The sequence below is a fragment of the Chelonia mydas genome, chromosome 11 (assembly GCF_015237465.2).
Source record: "Chelonia mydas isolate rCheMyd1 chromosome 11, rCheMyd1.pri.v2, whole genome shotgun sequence".
Taxonomy (NCBI): Eukaryota; Metazoa; Chordata; order Testudines; family Cheloniidae; genus Chelonia; species Chelonia mydas.
In genome coordinates this window covers 48,066,966-48,087,492 of record NC_051251.2, presented here as the reverse complement: position 1 = coordinate 48,087,492, position 20,527 = coordinate 48,066,966, and the positions used below count along the sequence as shown (strand labels likewise).

At 40.7% G+C, this 20,527-nt stretch overlaps 1 protein-coding gene across 1 annotated transcript in view; it reads right to left on the bottom strand.

The window, feature by feature from the left end:
• The window catches only part of ZNF804A (zinc finger protein 804A), a 236,633-nt gene that overhangs the window by 78,186 nt on the left and 137,920 nt on the right, over positions 1–20,527 (bottom strand). The window lies entirely within an intron of this gene.

Below are 20,527 nucleotides of genomic sequence, written 5' to 3'. Positions count from 1 at the left end.
CTTTCTTTCTTTGTCCCTCAGACAGTGATCTACATTTATACTCTTTAGAAAAGTGGGGCAGCATCCTATCCCCTTCATTCATGAATGAAGACTTGTGAGCAGGAGCAGCTGAAGAATGCTTTGAGGACGAAGGGAATTAAGCGCAATGTAGATCTCACTGGGGCACTTTTGGAGGAAGACTGCTCAGATCCAGGATCATCTTGTTTGTCTAGCTCCAAAGCAGGTCTCATGGATATGTACAAAAGAAAAGGTTGCATTTAGAGTTTTTTTGAGAATGAATGGCAATCTGAGCATTTCTTGGTGATATGTCTCTCACCAAGGCAAAAGAAATATTTTGAATGTCTGTCACTGCATGTGTAGAACTACGTAAGACAGCTTTAATCTAGCTAGCATGAGTAACAACAGCAGTGAAGCAATGCCAGCACGGTCTTCATCCAGCATGGGCTAGATAAATACCCAGGGTCCTAGGCGGGCTTGTACAACCTGTGCTGAAGCCCATGCTGCCATGGCTTCACTGCTCTTGATACTCACAGTAGCTAAATTAAAGCTCTGGTATGTCTACACCTCCGACTGCAGTGCAGCCATATCCTGTGGGGTACAGCCACCTCACATGAAGGGCAATACTGAAAACTGGGAGATGCTTGGTCAGCCCTAAAGCCAAGTACTGAGTAACTTTAGAAGAGACAGAGAGAGAGAAAGAATTTATTCATACAGAAACTTAATAAAAAAGCTATCCTAACCTAACTAACTGTTAACCTACACTAAATGGGTGACTATGAACAAAAGGATCATAACTGTGCAAAAGACACGGACACTGCTCTCAGGTTTTACTACAAGCTGAAGTTCCTCACACATCACACCAGGAACATTGCTGGAAAACAGCTATAAATTGCTGGTTACTGTATAATGATAGAATTTTCAGGGAGGCTCTTAAAAAGGGAGGCAGAAATGTGGCGATATTTTATTTTGTTTTACTGCCTCGGGTATTATCTGAGGGACAGCGCCAAACATGCAACAAGGCAGAATTTGCTTTGCATTGTCCATAAATGTTAGTTGTGTCTAAAAGATGACATGGAAAGCAAGACCTGTCTCTCTCGTACTCCAAGAAGAAAAATATATATATATATACTCAATATTCATCCAAGAGTTCATTCAGACTTTAATCTACATTTTTTAGGAGATAATACATGTAGAATGGTTCCCTTGGGCCAGCTTCTCCATATTTTCTACTTTTTGCACCCCTTTCTGAAAATGTGGATCTGTCAAAAACCTGCAAGATTTCAGGGAAATTCCAAGAGGGAGTGTCAAATTGTCACTGAAACTAAAGGTGGGTGAAAATGAGGGAGGGGGTGAGGCTGCATTAACAATGTGCAATAAATCCATGACATGACAGAAAATAAGATCAGATTGGAGTTCTAAGTTTTTCCACCGAAGAACCACACATCTGCAGTTCCAGAATAATAGCCGTGTTATACTGAAACACAAAACTATGGTGAGCAACACTCATGCCAGCTGGCCATAGTTCTCTTAGTAACACCCAAACACCAAGAACAAGTTCCAGTTTGAAATTTCATTATAAAAATATTTCATAGATATTCATAGTAATTTATTATTTAGAATTTCTAGAGGCCTGAGATTTGGATCCCATTTGCTAGGCACTATATGTACAGATTGAAGAGACAGTACCACTCCCAAATGCTTACCGTTTAAGTAAGAAAGACAGAAAAGAGTGAAGGAGGAGTCAGAAGTAATGTGACTTGCCAAAGGTCAAAAAGCAGATAAATGACAGAGCCAGGAATAGAAGCCAGGTACAATGCAGTTTCAGTCCAGTGCCCTATCAGCATGAACGTCTGCTTCATGATTTCGGACAGACTCCTGAGGTCTGTACTCAATCCTTATAAAGGCAAAACTCCCATGGATGCGGCCCACAAAAAAGAATAAAATAAGGCATGATCCCTGGAATTTGGATTTAGCAATCTGAGGGGCCCAAAGAATCAGTGACATACCTAGAAAAAGAAGTGGCTGTCCTGGGGAGTTGGAGGGGGAGGGAGAAAACAGAAGCCCAAACAGCAGAAAAGATAAAGAGAGTAAAAGTCAAGATAAGTCCGTTGGGAGGGCAGGGCTAATGGCAGGCGACCAATGTGTGGAGTGAGGGAGGCATATCCTCTACAGGAGTTGATATTCCTGAGGGCCCCACATTTTTGGTTTATCCAGTCCCTGTTTCGCCTTAAGCCATCTCTGCACAGGAAAAAGATTTCTTCATCTTCAAGCTGAAAGAACTACAGCAGCACTGAAGAAATAAGCCCAGCACAGCACCAAACAATTGTTGAAAAAAAAAAAAAAAGGCAGCATGCTCAGCACTATGGAAACTACTCGTGCACAAAGAAACTCTCCTTCTCAGCATGAGCCAACCATGAAATGTTTGTGAAATTAGCATTTCCAAACCCACTACTTACAGCAGCCATTTTGTTAAAAAGGAAGCCAAATTCTTGATTCTGGCTGTGCAGGAGCCATGAGTAAGGTTTGCAGGACTGCAATGTATTACAGTTTAATCGTCAGAAGTTAAGCTCTAATAATTAATTTAAAAGGCCTACTTTTAAAACAAAGCTTATTTAAGCAGACTGGATGGTTCAGAGAATTGGTAAGAGGTTATGGAGCCTAGCACCTGTACTATATCAGTTCAAATCTATCCCAGAGCAGCAGTGACTGCAGACTGGCGTGGTCTACACTATAGAGTTAAGTCGACATAAGGCAGTCTTACATTGACCCAATTCTGTAAGCGTCTACACTAAAATGTCACTCCCACCGATGTAACTCGCCCACTATACCTACTTAATAACTCCACATCTACGAGAAGTGTAGCACTTAAGTCAATTTAGTTAGGTCAACACAGTGTCAGTGTGGACACTGTGTTGCTTACATCAACTGTTGCTGCCTTTCAGAAGCTGTCCCACAGTGCCCCATGCTGACAGTTAAATCAGTGCACGTGCTTCTGGTGCAGACACACACCAACAACACAAGGAGCATAAGGTGGACATGCAAAAGCGATTTAATTACTATGGTGGCTGTATATCGACTGAGTTTTGTAGTGTGGGGTCAAACTGCAAAGTTTACATCTGGCTTTCCTGAAACTTGAAGGTCTTTTGGATTCAGGGCTTTGGTTTGGTGACCAAAACATTAGTGACCAAAACATCTGGTGACTGTGAAATGATCTGGGGTCCTAATCAAGTTCCTAGTGGCCAGGTGTCTTGTGTTAGAAAAACATGTCAGTGCAGCCAGCTGACTCAGGCTGTAGGCTAAAATCCATAGAGTTTTATTTCTGACCACCAATTAGCACACATTCAAAAGAAGGACTTTATAAAAACAGCATACTTAGCCACTGTGCATGTGATTACGTCTCTTGAGCGTGGGAGGAACCTCCCCATTGCCTACTTGCTGTGGAAGGAGGGCATGTCTGTGATCAAGTATAAGGTTTCTTAGGCGGGAATACTGGGCAGTAACATAACAAGCACTCCCTCTCCCATCCTCAGTTTTTATTCCTTCAGTGCCTCTTAAAAGTTCAGATGTTGATTGTGTCAGTATTTCTTAGTGGTTATAAAATATGCTACTTTTTCAAAGTTTATTACTATACTGAATAACTGTATATTTCTACTTCTTTGTATCTGATACAAACTGAATTAACACAAGGAATTTAAATTTTACTATGGTACATGTGTCTGTGCAGGGCTTCCAGTGAAAAAATTATAGCATTTGTCTACCCAAACTGGATTCCGTCATGTGGTAAAATGCTTCACGCTGATGGAAGGCTTTTCACTGCTTCACACAGTGAATTTACTTCTTTAAAAGGTGGAAGGTTACTCAATAGTGAATAGAAAAGGAGGACTTGTGGCACCTTAGAGACCAACAAATTTATTTGAGCATAAGCTTTCGTGAGCTACAGCTCACTTCATCAGATGCATTTAGTGGAAAATACAGATTTATATATCTCCCCACTGTATTTTCCACTGAATGCATCCGATGAAGTGAGCTGTAGCTCACGAAAGCTTATGCTCAAATAAATTTGTTAGTCTCTAAGGTGCCACAAGTACTCCTTTTCTTTTTGTGGATACAGACTAACACGGCTGCTATTCTGAAACCTGTCAATAGTGAATGTTGATATTAAAGTTGCCAGGAGGTGCTAACTAATGCACACATATTTTTCCCTATTTAATCCACAAGAGAGGTAGTGAACTTCTAAAGGTTTTAGAGGTATTTTAGTAATTGGCTTTGCCAGCACTGATTTATCTGGTATCTTGATGTATTTTGTTTCTGCTTTCAGTTGTGAACTGCACCAAAGCAATTCCCAAATGGTGTAAAATGAAAATTAAAATTAATGAGTTTACTTCTGTCTTTATCAAATAAATGGCATCCTTTTCATGGCCAGCTTTTCGATTAAGTTTATCAATAAAATGGGTATTTTTGTCCATCTATGGACAATATTTCTGAACACTTTTAAGTCTGTATTATTATGAAGCACAAGTTCATCAATCAGTTCTTGTGTTAGGATTCTGAGTCAGCAGTTGTCCTGTGGCATCTTTAATTCGTTACAAACTAAATCCTTTAAAGATGAGCAACTAGAATTCAAAAGGTCAGACATAAAAGTGGCAGAAAAATCAATGCTGACACGTCCCGTCGTCCTACAGAGCCATGTTGTTCTTGTATGTGCATAATTCTTATGCTCTCAAAACCAGTCTCACGTATGATTGGTTGAGTCCATTGTGTATATAAAATACAGTATTAAAAATATTTGTACGAACATGCTGCATGAGAAAGTTGTTACTTTTAGCATCAGATTTACCACATAGAAAAGAAAAAAGTAAAACAGTGATATTGTCATTTGAATAGATTCTCCAGAACCAAAGTCACAGGTTTTTTTGGAAGGACATCAATAGCGACTGCGAAGTAACTGATTCTATTCATATTATTGACCCTTTTTTCACTCAAGCAGCTAGTCAAAGTTTGAGGGCCTGAGGATGTTTCAGTTGGGAGAGCAGAAGGAATCCAGTAGCAGGAAACCATTTCTTTTGCTCACAGTCACCAAGAACACTCTTTTCAGCCTGCAACCCTGACAGAAAAAAACCTCTTCCCAGGTTTCTTCTAAGGTTAGACTGTGTGTTTTCAGCTTCTCCTTCCAGCTGTCTCTCCAGTTTTATCTGGTCTGTTGTCTCTCACATGCACACACATGCACCTGATCACAATACCCAGTCGAACCCTCTGTCCATGGAATGCTTGTTTCTGGGCAGACCCTATTAGGTCTTGTTTTAGGTGTGATTGTTTTGTAAAAATATTTTCAAATTAACCTATTTTTTCCATCAACTATCCAAATACTTTGTTTATTATTTCAGCAGGATATACAATTACTTATTTATACATTCCAATTCATATAGTACCTATTCATAGAGAGAGGTAGGTACCCTCAAATAATTAAAATAATTATAGTAAACAATCATAATAATACCAACAACTAAGCAAACACAAATACACTGCCCAGCAAAAGGACTGATAATATTTGCAGATAATCTTAGTCCACCAACAGCCATTAATCACTGGCCTGCAGCCCACGCTTAATCTATAAATTAATGTTCAAGATAAAAATGATAACTTTTCAATATGCATGGAAAGTTAACAAATCTAGACTCTGGATGAGGCAAGGAGTGAGTTTTAGATGCACTGTAGCCAGTCTTATGTCACTTAAATTAAGGACACTTCAGTGCCTCTGCTGATCAAAGTTGGCTAGTGTCACATAGGGAGGGGAAGAGAGATTTCTCGAGTATCCAAGACATAGGTGCTGAGGGAAAATGAGGATGAGGGAGCATCCCCATTTTCCTCCAGACTGTTAACAGTTCTGTTAATGTCCACTCCCATGCAGCTGGGAAGCAGTGACCATGAGATGGTCGAGTTCAGGATCCTGACACAAGGAAGAAAGGAAAGCAGCGGAATACAGACCCTGTACTTCAGAAAAGCAGACTTTGACTCCCTCAGGGAACTTATGGGCAGGATCCCTTGGGAGAATAACATGAGGGGGAAAGGAGTCCAGGAGAGCTGGCTGTATTTTAAAGAATCCTTACTGAGGTTGTAGGAACAAACCATCCTGGTGTGTAGAAAGATTAGTAAATATGGCAGGCGACCAGCTTGGCTTAACAGTGAAATCCTTGCTGATCTTAAACACAAAGAAGAAGCTTACAAGAAGTGGAAGATTGGACAAATGACGAGGGAGGAGTATAAAAATATTGCTCAGGCATGCAGGAGTGAAATTAGGAAGGCCAAATCACACCTGGAGTTGCAGCTAGCAAGGGATGTTAAGAGTAACAAGAAGGATTTCTACAGGTACGTTAGCAACAAGAAGAAGGTCAAGGAAAGTGTGGGCCCCTTACTGAATGGGGGAGGCAACCTAGTGACAGAGGATGTGGAAAAAGCTAATGTACTCAATGCTTTTTTTGCCTCTGTCTTCACAGACAAGGTCAGCTCCCAGACTACTGCACTGGGCAGCACAGTATGGGGAGGAGGTGACCAGCCCTCTGTGGAGAAAGAAGTGGTTCCGAACTATTTTGAAAAGCTGGACAAGCACAAGTCCATGGGGCCAGATGCGCTGCATCCAAGAGTGCTAAAGGAGTTGGCGGATATGATTGCAGAGCCATTGGCCATTATCTTTGAAAACTCATGGCAATTGGGGGAGGTCCCAGATGACTCAAAAAAGGCTAATGTAGTGCCCATCTTTTAAAAAGGGAAGGAGGAGGATCCGGGGAACTACAGGTCAGTCAGCCTCACCTCAGTCCCTGGAAAAATCATGGAGCAGGTCCTCAAGGAATCAATTCTGAAGCACTTAGAGGAGAAGAAAGTGATCAAGACAGTCAGTGTGGATTTGCCAAGGGCAAGTCATGCCTGACTAACCTAATTGCCTTCTATGATGAGATAACTGGCTGTGTGGATGAGGGGAAAGCAGTGGACATGTTATTCCTTGACTTTAGCAAAGCTTTTGATACGGTCTCCCACAGTGTTCTTGCCAGCAAGTTAAAGAAGTATGGGCTGGATGAATGGACTATAAGGTGGATAGAAAGCTGGCTAGATTGTCGGGCTCAACGGGTAGGATCAATGGCTCCATGTCTAGTTGGCAGTCGGTATCAAGCAGAGTGCCCCCAGGGTCGTTCCTGGGGCCGGTTTTGTTCAATATCTTCATTAATGATCTGAAGGATGGCGTGGATTGCACCCTCAGCAAGTTTGCAGATGACACTAAACTGGGAGGAGAGGTAGATACGCTGGAGGATAGGGATAGGATAACAGAGGTACCTAGACAAATTAGAGGATTGGGCCAAAAGAAATCTGATGAGGTTCAACAAGGACAAGTGCAGAGTCCTGCACTTAGGATGGAAGAATCCTATGCATTGCTATAGACTAGGAACAGAGTGGCTAGGCAGCAGTTCTGCAGAAAAGGACCTAGGGGTTACAGTGGATGAGAAGCTGGATATGAGTCAAGAGTATGTCCTTGTTGCCAAGAAGGCTAATGGCATTTTGGGCTGTATAAGTAGGAGCATTGCCAGCAGATCAAGGGACGTGATCATTCCCCTCTATTCGGCATTAGTGAGACCTCATCTAGAGTACTGTGTTCAGTTTTGGGCCCCACACTACAAGAAGGATGTGGAAAAATTGGAAAGAGTCCAGTGGAGGGCAACAAAAATGATTAGGGGGCTGGAGCACATGACATGAGGAGAGGCTGAGGGAACTTGGATTATTTAGTCTGCAGAAGAGAAGCATGAGGGGGAATTTGATAGCTGCTCTCAACTATCTGAAAGGGCATTCCAAAGAGGATGGATCTAGACTGTTCTCAGTGGTAGCAGATGACAGAACAAGGAGTAATGGTCTCAAGTTGCAGGTTTAGGTTGGATACTAGGGGGAAAAATCACTAGAAGGGTGGTGAAGCACTGGAATGGGTTACCTAGGGAGGTGGTAGAATCTCCTTCCTTATAGGTTTTTAAGGTCAGGCTTGACAAAGCCGTGGCTGGGATGATTTAGTTGGGGATTGGTCCTGCTTTGAGCAGGGGGTTGAACTAGATGACCTCCTAAGGTCCCTTCCAACCCTGATATTCTATGATTCTATGACTAACGTAATCTCTCTCCTGATCCTCCCTTCCCAGTATTGATTAGGACCTATTTAGAGCTTCACAGGCCAAAAACAGCATCTTGAACTCTACCTTAAAGTCAGTTATGAGGCACCACAGTTCTGTGCTCTCTATGTAAAACTCCACGTGTTCACTTCAGTGGGATTACTCACTTGCCGAAAGAGAGGCACACCGTGCCAAATTAGCACCTCAATAAACAGGTAGCAGCATTTTGTGCTCGATTCAGCATCTGAACAGCCAAGGTGTAGTCCCATGGAGAGTGTTCCAGGAGTCCCCTTTGTCAACATTTGCAAAAAACATATTCTAGTTTTGAGTGTCCAATTTGAGGTACTTTGGGCACCCAGAAATTCGAAGTATACTAAATCAGTGGTCATGGTGGATAATTTTGTCCTGAATATGTATGGCTGAGCAGTGTATGTGATGCTGCTGAACGAGAGAGGGCTGCAACTCTTAACTGATACACAATTTACTATAATGAAAAACAAAGACATCAGCTTGTCACTGCAGGCTTATTAAATTTCTCTTTGTTGGCCTAGTCTCTTTGCAGGGAAAACTGCCACTGAAATCAGCAGAATAACCTGCATGAGATTTTTCAGGACCTGACCCTATAATTATTCACATACCCTGTTTATGATTCAGTTTCCATTTTTAAAGAAGCAGTGACTTGCTTCCAAAAGTGTGCTTAGATGTTGTATGATAATTCCCTTCTCTATGAATGGAATATTTCCTTTTTGGAATTCTTTTAAAAACATTTGAATTAAAGATTAACACTTATAGCAGCAGCATTGCAGAGGAGATATGAGTATTTCAAAGTTTGTAGATCTTTCTATTTATTAGAGATTGTGTTAACTTTAAATTGCATTCCACAGCCTGAAAATCAGAAAATACGATGTTTTTATTGCTGGCCTTTCATGCTCAGTCTTAAAGATAATGAGACCAGAACAGTTGAATAGAAATTCATTACCTTTCAGGAAGCTCTCCTGCAGTATTTCCTCTCACAAATTAGTTAAATATTTGCACGTAGGAACAGTCTTCTTCTCCTGCCTATTCAATCCTAGTCATAATCTCGTTGTTTATGACATCATAATTGCATAATTATGACATAAAAATGTGAAACATTTCCCTTTCAAAATAATGAAATGAGAGAGAGGAGGAGTCTGGAGTAGAAGTGTGAGGCAATTTAAAAAATATCCCCGAGAGAGATAGTACACATGAAGATGTAAATTGTTTTAATATATGTTTAAATAGTTATTTGAAGCTAAAAAGCATCTCCCTCAAAACAAGCAGAGTAATATAAGGCATGCTATGAAAACTAGGGCTGTCAACTAATCGCAGTTAACTCACAAGATTAACTCAAAAATCAGTCATGATTAAAAAAATTAATTGCAATTAATCACAGTTTTAATCGCACTGTTAAACAATAGAATACCAATTTAAATTTATTAAATATTTAGGATTTTTTCTACATTTTCAAATATATTGATTTCAATTACAACACAGAATACAAAGTGTACAGTGCTCACTTTATATTGTTATTTTATTACAAATATTTGCACTGTAAAAATGATAAAAGAAATCATATTTTCCAATTCACCTCATACAGTACTGTAGTGCAATCTCTTTATCATGAAAGTGCAACTTACAAATGTAGATTTTTTTGTTACGTAAGTGCACTCAAAAACAAAACAATGTAAAACTGTAGAGACTACAAGTTCACTCAATCCTACTTCTTGTTCAGCCAATCACTAAAAAAAACAAGTTTGTTTACATTTATGGGAGATAATGCTGCCTGCTTCTTATTTACAAAGTCATCTGAAAGTGAGAACAGGTGTTCACATGGCACTTTTGTAGCTGGCATTGCAAGATATTTATGTGCCAGATATGCTAAACATCCGTATGCCCCTTCATGCTTCGGCCACCATTCCAGAGGACATGCTTCCATGCTGATGACGCTTGTTAAAAAAATAATTTATTAATTAAATTTATGACTGAACTCCTTGCAGGAGAATTGTATGTCTCCTGCTGTTTTACCCACATTCTCCCATATATTTCATGTTACAGCAGTCTTGGATGATGACCCAGCACATGTTGTTCATTTTAAGAACACTTTCATTTCCAATTTGACAAAACACAAAGAAGGTACCAATGTGAGATTGCTAAAGATAGCTACATCACTCGAACCAAGGTTTAAGAATCTGAAGTGCCTTCCAAAATCTGAGAGTGATGAGGCATAGAGCATGCTTTCAGAAGGTTTAAAAAAGCAACATTCCAGTGCAGAACTACAGAACCCGAATCACCAAAAAAAAGAAAATCAGCCTTCTGCTGGTGACATCTCACTCAGATGATGAAAATGAACATGCATCGGTCCACACTGCTTTGGATCATTATCGAGTAGAACCATCATCAACATGGACACATGTCCTCTGGAATGGTGGTTGAAGCATAAAGGGACATATGAATCGTTAGTGCATATAACGTAAATATCTTGCGATGCCAGCTACAACCACGCCATGAGAACGCCTGTTCTCACTTTCAGGTGACATTGTAAATGAGAAGCAGGCATCATTATCTCCTGCAAATGTAAACAAACTTGTTTGTCTGAGTGATTGGCTGAACATGAAGTAGGACTGAGTGGACCTGTAGGCTCTAAAGTTTTACACTGTTTTATTTTTAAATGCTGCTGTTTTTTGTACATCAATTCTACATTTGTAAGTTCAGCTTTCATGATAAAGAGATTGCACTACAGTACTTGTATGAGGTGAATTAAAAAATACTATTTTCTTTTGTTTTTTACAGTGAAAATATTTGTAATAAAATAAATATAAAGTGAACACTGTACACCCTGTATTCTGTGTTGTATTTGAAAATGTAGAAAACATCCAAAAATATTTAAATAAATATTCTCTTATCGTTTAACAGCACGATTAATCGCACAATTAATTGCAATTAATTATTTTAATCACACAATTAATTGTGATTCTTTTTTTTAATTGCTTTACAGCCCTAAAACCATTATCTGAAATATGGAAGCATTCTCTAAAAATGAAACATAATCTCGCATTTCTACAAAATTAATTTGAAAAGAAGATAGGAACACAGGTAAGTAGGATTTTAAATTAATCCTCCTATAGATGAATGTTTCTTTTTAAACAAACATATACTGAATTTACCTTACAAATTCAACTTGAAACCTGTTATATAACAATGTTCTATGTAGCTCAAGCCTACTCCTGAGTGGTGTTGAATGCTCTCTATTCCCATTGAACTGACTTAGCCCCAATTCTTGTAGAGTTGCACAAGGACTATTCACAACAGCAGTCTCTACGGGCTGGTCTGCACTACATTACACAGTTAGGTCGGCTTCACTGCATCACTCAAGGCTGTGTGATATAATTAAAATTGCAGGCCCTGCGTGATGTAATTAAGCTGATGTAAGCCCTGGTATAGACACCTCTTGGTCAGAAGAATTCGTCCATCAACCTAGCTACCACCTCTTGGAAAGGAGGATTTACTACAGTGATGGGAAAAGCCCACCGGCCACTGTAGTAAGTGCCTACTACTATTTTAGTATAGACATACCTTAAGTTCCGTAAACCTGGGAGTGCCTCCTGCCCCCATTTTTGGTAGCAAAACACTGTAAAAGGGTAAGCCACCCATTCAGTATCAACCCACAGGAGCCAGGCTGACCTATCACAGGCGGAGCCAACTGTTCAAGGAACAGGACTTTGCCTGTCTGAGGGTCAGTCTTTCCTGCGCTCTCCCACAGCATTGTGACTGATCAGTACCCTCTACTCAGGACCGTGTTATAAATGCCACACTTTAGCTCTCATTGGGAACTGGCAAAAAGAAAAGGAGGACTTGTGGCACCTTAGAGACTAACAAATTTATTTGAGCATAAGCTTTTGTGAGCTACAGCTCACTTCATCAGATGCATTCAGTGGAAAATACAGTGGGGAGATTTATACACATAAAGAACATGAAACAATGGGTGTTACCATACACACTGTAACCAGAGTAATCACTTAAGGTGAGCTAATACCAGCAGGACAGCGGGGGGTGGGGGGGGACCTTTTGTAGTGATAATCAAGGTGGGCCATTTCCAGCAGTTGACAAGAACCTCTGAGAAACAGTGGGGGGTGGTTTGGGGGAATAAACATGGGGAAATAGTTTTACTTTGTGTAATGACCCATCCACTCCCAGTCTCTATTCAAGCCTAAGTTAATTGTATCCAGGTTGCAAATTAATTCCAATTCAGCAGTCTCTTGTTGGAGTCTGTTTTTGAAGTTTTTTTGTTGAAGAATTGCCACTTTTAGGTCTGTAATCGAGTGACCAAAGAGATCGAAGTGTTCTCCGACTGGTTTTTGAATGTTATAATTCTTGACGTCTGATTTGTGTCCATTTATTCTTTTACGTAGAGACTGTCCAGTTTGACCAATGTACATGGCAGAGGGGCATTTCTGGCACTTGATGGCATATATCACATTGGCAGATGTGCAAGTGAACGAGCCTCTGATAGTGTGGCTGATGTGATTAGGCCCTATGATGGTGTCCCCTGAATAGATAAGTGGACACAGTTGGCAACGGGCTTTGTTTCAAGGATAGGTTCCTGGGTTAGGGTTCTGTTGTGTGGTGTATGGTTGCTGGTGAGTATTTGCTTCAGGTTGGAGGGCTGTCTGTAAGCAAGGACTGGCCTGTCTCCCAAGATCTGTGAGAGTGATGGGTCGTCCTTCAGGATAGGTTGTAGATCCTTGATGATGCGTTGGAGAGGTTTTAGTTGGGGCTGAAGGTGATGGCTAGTGGTGTTCTGTTATTTTCTTTGTTGGGCTTGTCCTGTAGTAGGTGACTTCTGGGTACTCTTCTGGCTCTGTCAATCTGTTTCTTCACTTCATCAGGTGGGTATTGTAGTTGTAAGAATACTTGATAGAGATCTTGTAGGTGTTTGTCTCTGTCTGAGGGGTTGGAGCAAATGCGGTTGTATCGTAGAGCTTGGCTGTAGACAATGGATCGTGTGGTGTGGTCAGGGTGAAAGCTGGAGGCATGTAGGTAGGAATAGCGGTCAGTAGGTTTCCGGTATAGGGTGGTGTTTATGTGACCATCGCTTATTAGCACCATAGTGTCCAGAGAGTGGATCTCTTGTGTGGACTGGTCCAGGCTGAGGTTGATGGTGGGATGGAAATTGTTGAAATCATGGTGGAAATCATGGGAACTGGGGTACTCAGCACCTCACAGGACCACATGTTTTTTGCTTTGTACTTTATGCTTCAAGACATGTCTACACCAACATGTAAATTTCCAATGTACACTATTGGTTATTGAAGTGCAGAGAATAAACTAAAATGGGTCCATTTTCACTGAGGTAAAATCCAGTAGCTTGCACACATTTCATCTCTTTGGCCAATCCTGTTTATAAGCTCTGAAGTTGGTCACAGTATGAAACCAAATTGTTTATGAGTGCGCGTTTAAGTCTAAAAACAAAACCTATATTAACAAGTTCAGTTACTCTCCTTTTGGGCTGACAATGCGTATTCAATTGTTTCTTTGACATTGTCATTTATCACGTCAGCAGATTTTGCCATAATGTTGCTTTTAAATAGAAAGACACGTTATAGCATGACAGAGGGCAAGAATGAACAAGCACGGCAGGACTTTAATAATGTAGTTTTTCTACATTTTCTTCCAAATCTCCTCAATTTATAAGCTACATTTCAAACATAATGAACTAGGTTCCTAAGAGTCACGTAATAAGCCCTACAAAGACATGTTCCAGAGTGAAGACTTGGCTAATGTGTGTTATTCAATAAAACACAACTTCACTATCATCCACACTCCTCCCCTCACTCCTTCCTCTCCCCCCACCCCACCCTTTCCCAGTTTCAAACTGAATATTCTGCATCTTGATTACTCATTTACTTGTTAATTCAATAGACTGACTTGGGATGTTCAAGGAGAAAAATCACTGAAGTTACTGGCAAACATCAGAAGTATTAAACTACCAATCAATAAGTTCTGAATGATTTTCAGAGCCTTAGCACAGGAACATTAAAACAGACGTAAAAACAACTTCTCTTGTTATGTAGCAATGTGAGACTGGAACCTTGGAGCCCTACAGTTGCAATTTCTGTTTCTTCTATATAGGACTGGAACTTTTCTTTTGTATTCCAGCTCTCTTAATATTCAAATATCTGCTTTCTGGAAAAGGCTGAGGGTTTCACAGATTTCTGAGGATTTGCTTCTCACCTGATTATTTTATTTCTTTATAACCTCTCATAGTCTTTACCAAATAATCTTGCCTTTTTCAAGCTTCACTTTGGTTCTCAGTTAGTTCTGTTCAGACTAAAGGCTCTCTATGTTGAGTTAGTGAGCAGCAAGCCAGGGTATGAATCCACAGCACACTAACTAGCTGTGTGGACCCTGTTACCACACACTAAGAGTCCCATAGAGTGCTTTGATGTATTCCCGTTTGAAATGCCAAATTGCACTATAGAACATTTAGTGCACAGCAGCAGGGTCCATAGATTCATAGATACTAAGGTCAGAAGGGACCATTATGATCATCTAGTCTGACCTCCTGCACAATGCAGGCCACAGAATCTCACCCACCCAATCCTGCGAAAAACCTCTCACCTATGTCTGAGCTATTGAAGTCCTCAGATAGTGGTATAAAACTTCAAGGAGCAGAGAATCCTCCAGCAAGTGACCCAGGCCCCATGCTACAGAGGAAGGTGAAAAACCTCCAGGGCCTCTTCCAATCTGCCCTGGAGGAAAATTCCTCCCCGACCCCAAATATGGCGATCAGCTAAACCCTGAGCATATGGGCAAGATTCACCAACCAGATACTACAGAAAATTCTTTCCTGGGTAACTCAGATCCCACCCCATCTAACATTCCATAAAAGGCCATTAGGTCTATTTACCATGAATATTTAAAGATCAATTAAGTACCATGAAGCCAGTTAGCATGTGCCAAGCCAGGGTGCAAATCTACAGCACACCAACTCGCACTATGTCCAGTAACTCACCATGCAGACAGGTCCTGAAATTCTTAGCAGAACATTTATTTACTGGTGCATGGTTTGGCCTTACACCTCCTTTAAAACCTAATATCTCCATTAGCATACACTTTTTATCAGTGTAGCTGGCTTAATGAGGACCAAATGGCAATGAGGAATCAAGCCCTGCTTTTCCAGTTAGAATGTAGTTGACATATCTACATTGCTGAATGTACTAATTTTACGTGAACAGAATGATGATGGCATGGCCAGTGTGCAAACAGCCATGAAAAACGCTAAGCACTAGAACAGTGACCTAATGTAACTAGAAATGCACAATATTAAACCACCGCACAACCAGACAGCAAATGCTTTGGAGATGTTTTCTTTGTGTTATTGATTATTTTTTAACTTTGCCTCCTGTTGATGTGACTAAACATCACACCCCTCAAGAGTAGACAATGTGTTATATAAAATTACATTATAGTCCACTGAATCAAAGTAATAAATTAACACTTTTCATAGATGGCTAGCATCACAGACTGTTAGGACAATTTACTGTCTCTTCATTGTGTATAATATTAACAATAGACATTGACCACATGACTGTTTAAATACAATTTCACTTCCACCACTGTCAGCTCACCAGCACCTTAGTCAAATACACTCTTGTGGAACTATCGCCTTACTTTGTAAGTTGTCGATTTTTTTTTCAGGATTAAACCATACCATTTGAAGTCGTATGCTTACAGAGAACTAGCATGTACTTCTCAGTTGGACCTACCTTGCTGAGACTAGGCTAACTAAAGTTTTTGCATTCACCACTAAAAAATACGTTCAGTTAGCAGTGCTGTAAAAAAAAAAAAAAAAAGTGGAGAAAAATGTTGGACACATTTCACCCAGCTCTAGTCACAACTAACTTGGACCTGATTCAAATGGGAAAAAACACCACGTACTACTGCCAGCCCAATGCCATCTGCCATCTCTAGGTACTGCTACGGCCTCCACCACTACAATGTGAGAGAATACAAATAGTCATGCAGGTTTTCTTATGTTAAAATTCCCATTTTTTTTGTTTCATTCCCTCTCCTTTTTATTTTGGTCTGACATAGTAAAGGGATTCCTTGCTTTCACCTATAGGAATGTGCAAGCATAGATTTAATTTTAACTACTGTAAATTAGCATCACTTGCATCTGACAAAGTGGGTATTCATCCACAAAAGCTTATGCTCCAATACATCTGTTAGTCTATAAGGTGTCACAGGACTCTTTGCCGCTTTTACAGATCCAGACTAACACAGCTACCCCTCTGGTACTTAACTATCAACTGCATCTCAGTGCAGGACTATTCCACTGCCACACAGTGCTGGCTAACAGTGGTAAGCAGGTTAAAAAACTAACATGATTTAAGCCCACTGGAGGTGACATTCACCATTGCTAACCAAGACCCTTGTCCTTCCACTGCCAAACATATGGTACCTACTCTCTTAAATAAATGGCTGCTGGAATCAGGCTCTTAAAAATTACGTATGAATACAATGTCAGGTTGCTTCCTTTCAAGAGCAGAGACTGATTTTGGGGCACATTTCTTTGTAAGATCAAAGGTGGTGCTGCAGCCCGAGCAATGGTCTATTGTAAAATAATATGTTACTATTTCTATCTTCCAATGCTCGTACATGTTGGAAATATAAAAGGGCTAGAGGTTAAAATCTCTGTGATTACCAATACCATTTTGTGTTGGCATTTTATTATCAGTTGAACATCAACCATTTAGTGACGACAACTGTGTATAAAAAAAAACAGTAAACAAACACAACAAAGAGTGCAGTTTTGCAATCCATGCTCATGACTCCATGGGTCCTTCAGCACTCTGGAATGTTTGATTATTAACATTTTGGCTGAATAATTCTCCTTTCTAAGCATTTGTTTTATACTGTTTATGTCTTTTTAGCCAGTCACAAATATACCAACCGTTTTGTTATCAGACTATAATGGAGCTCAGGATTGGTACAGCATCCAATTCAGAGCTGATAATGCAGAGCACCTATCTATTTGATGTGTCTGACCTTAGTAGGAGCTGAGTGGGGAAGCCATTGTCTTTAACAATGGCAGTAATGAGATGAGGAGGAGCTGCCTGTTGCGAGATGTACAGGGGTCAGGTGATGTGAAGAAGGCTGTAGCACATAATCAACGTTTGTTGTTTGCCTTACACAGCCACACTCATGCTTCAGAAACGACTGTTCAACTCTACTTGTTTATTCATAGCCATTCCTAACCAATGATTCCTAAGGAAAAAAAAGGACAAGCAACTTGAAACATTACTGGGACTCTCAGAGTGGATAATTTCATTTAAGGAGAACACTTTTTTTACTCTAAAGCAAACATGTTTTGTGACACCTTTCATCAATCTCACATTACATACATTAGCTATGTATGTCAAATCAGAGACTGCTACTTTCATTGCAAATTAATTGGCAAAATGAAATTAAGAATATTCATATGCATTTTTTTTTACTTCACATTTCTAAAGTGTGCCAATGAGAAGGGTAACATTTTCAAAGTGCCTAAGTTCCATGGTGTGGCAGGACAGAGGTATAAACCCCTTGGATGCGCTGCTAACGGGGTGGCTCCTCCTCTGCTTCCCGGCAGAGCAGCCAGGTGCAGGGGCCCAGACACCAGCAAGGAGCTCAGCTGCAGACCCTAACGAGGGCAGGCTCAGGGGAATCAGCTGAGCCAAGTGGAGCCAGCTGGGCTGGTGCCTGGGAGGATATAGGCCCAGGGAAAGGCTCAGTAAAGGGGCTAGCCAGGGGAGAAGACAGGGGACTGCAGCTCTGTCTCTACCGACTGCAGGGAGCCTCAGGGGCCAGAAGACCCAGAAAAGGGTCTGTGTGGGGATCAGCGTTGGGGGAATTGGGGCTGCACTAAGCACTGTAAATAAAACAACACAGGGGAAACAACTGAAAGAGGCGTTGGGACCCCTTCTTTGACCAGCCTAAGCACAAGAGCATGGGGACGCGAGGCAGGGAACCTGTGTGTACCGTGTTACACATGGTTAGGCAATAAAGATGCAGCTAGGTGTCTAGTGGAATTTTCAAAACACTTATGCAGGTTAGGCATCTGACCAGCATTGAAATCATAGACTCACAGAATATCAGAGTTGGAAGGGACCTCAGAAAGTCATCTAGTCCAACCCCCTGATCAAAGCAGGACCAATCCCCAACGAAATCATCCCAGCCACGGCTTTGTCAAGCCTGACCTTAAAAACCTCTAAGGAAGAAGATTCCACCACTTCCCTAGGTAAACCATTCCAGTGCTTCACCACCCTCCTAGTGAAAAAGTTTTTCCTAATGTCCAACCTAAACTTCCCCCACTGCAACTTGAGACCATTACTCCTTGTTCTGTCATCTGCTACCACTGAGAACAGTCTAGATCCATCCTCTTTGGAACGCCCTTTCAGGTAGTTGAGAGCAGCTATCAAATTCCCCCTCATGCTTCTCTTCTGCAGACTAAATAATCCAAGTTCCCTCAGCCTCTCCTCATAAATCATGTGTTCCAGCCCCCTAATCATTTTTGTTGCCCTCCACTGGACTTTTTCCAATTTTTCCACATCCTTCTTGTAGTATGGGGTCCAAAACTGGACACAGTATTCCACATGAGGCCTCACCAATGCCGAATAGAGGGGAATGATCACGTCCCTTGATCTGCTGTCAATGCTCCTACTTATAGAGCCCAAAATGCTGTTCGCCTTCTTGGCAACAAGGGCACACTGTTGACTCATATCCAGCTTCTCGTCCACTGTAACCCCTAGGTCCTTTTCTGAAGAATGGCTGCCTAGCCATTTGGTTCCTAGTCTTTAGCAATGGGAGTCAGACACCTAACGTGCCTAAGCACTTTTTGAAAAGCCTACTAGGCCCTAAATCACTTAGTAACTTTTGAAAAATTTGCATATCTACAAAGAACAACAGTGACCCAATGTGAGCAAAGCTCTCAGCGGTCATTTTTATCAACAGCCTACTCAATATCTGCCTCAATTTAAACATATTTATCTACTGTGCCCCCTTTTATCACATAATGAAAGTTACTCTCTCCCGCCCCCGGCTTCTGAATGTCTATGTGATCTGACAACTGCTGTCATCAGAATGTCTACTGAAGGAATTTGTTTATATGAATTAAACATCGGAATTTACACAATATGTTGGTCTGTCGCTGTGTAACTTATAGAAGGTGTAATGTAGCATTGTAATGATGGAGTGACACTGTGCTTCTAGTTGAATTATAAAAATACATCCAGTTTACTCCCCATAACTAACATGTTTTAATGTCACTTCAACTAATAAAAATGTCAACTTTCTCCCTCACACACACATATTTTGTCTCATTAAATGACCTCTGACATCTTCAAACCTCTGAATCTCTTTGTAGTTGTGGAGACAGAGGATGTGCAAGATTTTTCTGTTGTTTCCTGTAATGATAATCTTCATGTTATTTCTTATAAGAATGAAAGTTGCATTTTCAACTGAAAGATAAAGGGCAAAATTTCATCTATGGCAACTTGTGCAAATTTGCCTTCTTAAACTGATGTCAGATAGCAAAGAACATACATTATCTCAGTATCTATAAGAAGCAATTACCCTCACAGTTTTACAAACAAATAGGTGCGATCTGAATTACAGTATACTCATAAGAGGGAAAAGTTTATTAGCTATATTATTTAATATATGTCTCTATCGTACACTGTGACATACCAGGGTATAATGCAGACTAATGAGTAACTGTGTCACCCCTGACCTCTAACTTGGGGTGCCCTTTACACCCTTGCTGCTGTAGCTTCCAGCCTGAACTGTTTACAAACAGTCTCTAGCATGTACGTCTCTCCCAGCTACGTCTCTGTGTGTGCTGCAGCCAGCCAGACACACCTTAGCTGTTAGCAACCTTAAAGACTACCACCAAGTGACCCCAACACACTCCCATTTCCCAGAAATGTATGTCCTGTACTGCCCCACTCTCTCCTGGACATGACAAATACATTCAGTCCATTATTCCTTGAAAGGAATAATATGTTCAAAACTTGTTACCCCAAATGGAGTTACCCATATACTTCAACTTGAATGCACTGGACTAGATAAAACAATAAGACGAGTTTATTAACTACAAAGAGATAGATTTTACCTGATTACAAGAAATGAGGCTTACGAGAAAAATAAAGATAAAGTGACTACTGGTGCCTAACTAAGAACTAGATAAGTTCATGGAGGATAGGTCCATCAATGGCTATTAGCCAGAATGAACAGGGATGGTGTCCCTAGCATCTGTTTGCCAGAAGCTGGGAATGAGCGGCAGGAGATGGATCACTTGGTGATTATCTGTTCTGTTCATTCCCTCT